This window comes from Mus caroli, unplaced genomic scaffold (assembly GCF_978045245.1).
Source record: "Mus caroli unplaced genomic scaffold, Mus_caroli_1 scaffold_8, whole genome shotgun sequence".
Taxonomy (NCBI): domain Eukaryota; kingdom Metazoa; phylum Chordata; class Mammalia; order Rodentia; family Muridae; genus Mus; species Mus caroli.
Window position 1 is genome coordinate 45885037 of NW_028227263.1, and position 4344 is coordinate 45889380.

A 4344-nucleotide genomic window follows, 5' to 3' on the forward strand; every position below is an offset into this window, starting at 1 on the left:
CCACAAGTAGCGAGGGACTTATAGCTGGGGAATAAGTTAGTGTAGATATAGGCTTATAGCTTACAATGATAACAATTGGATTGCATGCTTTTTATGCGGGCTTATTGGGGTTGGAAATTCCAGCAGCCAGTGTGTCTACAGCACAGACTGTTGAGATGTTGAATAGCTTGCCCATATCTTGTCTAACAAGTATTTCCTCCCTCCCCACAATCTGATTTTCCTCACGTCAGAAAAGGCTCAAAGCCTTAGGTTCACTCCCATTCCCGGTCAGCAGAGTCTGTCATCTTTCCCTTCAGAGTCTGTAATTCCTTGCCTCACCTTTCCCAGCCCTCAACACTGCACACCAGGGACAGGACAAGTCTTTTTTTTTTTTTTTCTTTAGAACAGCAGACACCTTTATTACACTATGCATGAGGCTTATTTGCCTTTCCGGGCTTTGATCTTCCGCAGATAGAACTCCAGCTCCTTGCCTTCAAGCACACAGCCCTCTGCTCGGCCACACTGGCCTGGTCCTGAGGCAACGCAGGCGAGAAGCTTGCCCTGCTGGAACTGCTCCTCCAGGAGACTACTGATTTGGGCATTCTTTTTCCTTTCGTCATATTTCTTTTGAATTTTCTTTGATCGTTTTTTGTTTAAAATCTCTTCCTCCTCAGGAGTCAGCTTGGCCCCCTTCTTGCGGCCCAGGGGCAGTGCATAGTGGGACTCGGACCACTGTCGGTACAGTGTGCTGTCAATAAGCACAAAGCTGTTCTTCACCAGGGTCTTGGTGCAGACAAGCTCTTTGTGGACAACATCAGTGATCCTTGTTTTGCGAGTACAACACTCAGAGCCCCAGGAAAAATTCCCCACATCCCATCTCAGGGCACAGTACTTCTTATTGCCTCCTCGAACTCGGACTGTGTGTATATGGCGAGGGCCAGTCTTAGTGTTGGCAGCAAGCTATCCCAGCTCATACTTCCGCTTCTTGTGATAGGGTTTTCTCTTATTCCTGGTCTTGCGGTACTTGTGCCAGTTGTCCTGAGAGATGCCCATTGCTCGGCGCTGGTTGGAAAGAGCAGGACAATTCTTTTTTTTTTTTTAAAGATTTATTTATTTATTATATGTAAGTACACTGTAGCTGTCTTCAGACACTCCAGAAGAGGGCGCCAGATCTCGTTACGGATGGTTGTGAGCCACCATGTGGTTGCTGGGATTTGAACTCTGGACCTTCGGAAGAACAGTCGGGTGCTCTTACCCACTGAGCCATCTCACCAGCCCTGAGCAGGACAATTCTTTTGAAACCTAAAAGCCCACTCTCGGTGACACAACTCCTTCAACAAGGCCACACCTCCTAATCCTTCCCAAGCAGTTCTACCAATTGGGAACCAAGTATTCAAACATTCAAATATATGAGCCTGTGGGGACTGTTCTCATCCAAACTACAACATCTAAAAGATGAGGACTTTTTTTTCTTTTTTCTTTTCCTGCTTACAAAAGATAATGTTCCCAAGGGCAGGAAAAGCTAAGGTCTCCAGCATATTTTTGATTGGAATATATGCATTTATTATCAGATATAATTGGACAATGTTTTTTTTTCATTTTTAATTGTATGTATTGTGCACTTTTGTATAGGTGTGTGCATATAAATACATATACCTACGTAGCCCAGAGGAGTGGAATTTCTAGAGCTGGAGTTGCAGATGGGTGCCTACAGCTGGAGTTGCAGATGGGTGCCAGAAGAGAGCATTAGATTCTTTCGAACTAGACTTATAGGCAGCTGTGAATTGTCATGTGGGTCCTGGGAACCGAACCTGGGTCTTCAGCAAGAGCCGCAATTGCTCTTAACTGCTGAGCCGGGTCTTCAGTCCCCTCAGGCCTTCTTTTCCCCACTGAGTGCAGTTAGTGCTGCTCACATGTATACAAGAGTGGGACCACCTACTGGCACATTGGTATCCTACAGTTGCCCCCCTCAAATAAGGACTCTTCCACCACCAACTCCAGCCCCAGCAGCCATCAACTGCCAAAATGCATGCTGCATCCATGGTTCAAGGGTCTTACCTTTCTTTGAAAAAATAATAAAATGTTCCTCAGAGGAAAAGTTATATATTCAGAACCTTATGCATACAACTTAGAGATGCAGAGAGACACAGTCTATTGGTGCCCCCCACCCCCACCTCAGGAGCTGACCCTGTGCTGAGCCATGCACAACACCAATGGGGTTTCAGACTACCTGTGCCCTTTAGAGCAGCACTGACCAGTCAGAGGTGCTGGAAGCACACCCTGTGATGGCCCCTCTCTTACTCTTGTGGTCACTAAATCTCTCCGACTCAAGCTCGGCATGGTGTACAGCTGTGCTCCCAACACTCTGGAAGCTGAAGCAAGAAGGTCAGAAGTTCAAGACCTCTTCAGCAACAGGGTGAGTCTGTGATCAGCTTGAATGTAAGGGTCCATCTGAAAACCCATCTCCCCCACAACTCCCTAGATTAATGAAGGTTAACAGTAGGGTTTTGTTTTCAAATTTTCTTTTTAAGGATTTATTTATTTATATTAGATGTATTTATTTTATGTACAATGTGAGCACACTGTCGCTGTCTTCAGCACACCAGAAGAGGGCATTGGATTCCATTACAGATGGTTGTGAGCCACCATGTGGTGCAGTTGTTGGGAATTGAACTCAGGACCTCTGGAAGAGCAGTCAGTGCTCTTAACCATCTCTCCAGCCCCTGAAGGTTTATTTTTATCTCTCTCTCTCTGTGTGTGTGTGTGTGTATACATGTATGCCATGGGTGTGGGTGCCTGTAGAGGCCAGGAGAGGATGCTGGGTTCCCTGGAGCTGAAATTACAGGCATCTGTGAGTTGCTCAACATGGCCTTTGGTAAAATACCAAGTGTTCTTAACCAATCATCTGTGTGTGTGTGTGTGTGTGTGTGTGTGTGTGTACATGCTATCCCGAAAGTTCCCTATACCCTCCCCCCGCCCTGCCCTCCTACCCACCCACTCCCACTTCTTGGCCCTGGCGGTCCCCTGTACTGGGGCATATAAAGTTTGCAAGACTTAGGGGCCTCTCTTCCCAGCTACATATGCAGCCTCTGCCTCCCAAGTACTGGAATCCATGCTAGGATTAAAGGTGTGCACTGCCATCGCCATCACCTGGCTCCATGCTCTCAAACAAAATAATGCCAAGCAATTTTTATGCCTTTCGATCGGTATAAATATTAACTTATCAGTACAAAAGCAAAATAAATTCACATTTGACCAAACTGGGTTTGTTTTAACAAATATTCAAACAAACAAACAAACAAACAAGCAAAAACTACTGGGTGCAAAGCACTATGTGAATCTGAGATCTCACCGCCGACTTTAAGGTATCAACTTAAAGATGTTATCAAATTAAAAACAAAACAGGAAACAAGAGGAGGGTGACATTGGCCTCATCAATGCGCGAGCGCGCGCGCATGCACACACACACACACACACACACACCTTTAAAAATTATGTATCTTTAGTGAGGCTATGCCAGTGCCTGGCAAATACAGAAGTGGATGCTCACAGTCATCTATTGGATGGAACATAGGGCCCCCAATGGAGGAGCTAGAGAAAGTACTCAAGGAGCTGAAGGGATCTGCAACCCTATAGGTGGAACAACAATATAAACTAACCAGTACCCCCAGAGCTCGTGTCTCCAGCTGCGTATGTAGCTGGGAAGAGAGGCCCCTAAGTCTTGCAAACTTTATATGCCCCAGTACAGGGGAACGCCAGGGCCAAGAAGTGGGAGTGGGTGGGTAGGAGGGCAGGGCGGGGGGAGGGTATAGGGAACTTTCAGGATAGCATTTGAAATGTAAATAAAGAAAATATCTAATAAAATTTTAAAAATTATGTATCTTGGGCTGGAGAGATGGCTCAGCAGTTAAGAGCACCGACTGTTCTTCAGAAGGTCCTGAGTTTAAATCCCAGCAACCACATGGTGGCTCATAACCATCCTGAATGAGATCTGACTCCCTCTTCTGGCGTGTCTGAAGACAGCTACAATGTACTTACATAAAATAAACAAATCTTAAAAAAATTATGTATCTTTAAAATATGTGTGTGTCACGTGATGTGTGTGGCATACGATTCCCCTGGAGCTGTGTTACAGGCAAGAGTGAGCTGGCTAATTGTGGGTGATGGGAATCAAACTCAGGTCCTCTGCAAGAACAGCAAATGCTCTTCATCACTGGGTCTGCCTTCCGTACCCACACCACTCTGTTTTCTAGAATTTTCTAGATCTGATGTCCTGATTGTGACCACTCCCATTCTCTGTTGTCCATCTTGTCTGCTGTAAAGCAAAGCAGCTCACTTTGTCAAAGCAAAGACGCCTTTCCCGGT

General features: G+C 45.8%; 1 pseudogene; it reads right to left on the minus strand.

The window, feature by feature from the left end:
• Positions 1–417: 417 nt before the first annotated feature.
• LOC147002927 (small ribosomal subunit protein eS8 pseudogene) lies at positions 418–1032 on the minus strand (annotated as a pseudogene).
• Between the last annotated feature and the right edge of the window lie 3312 nt (positions 1033–4344).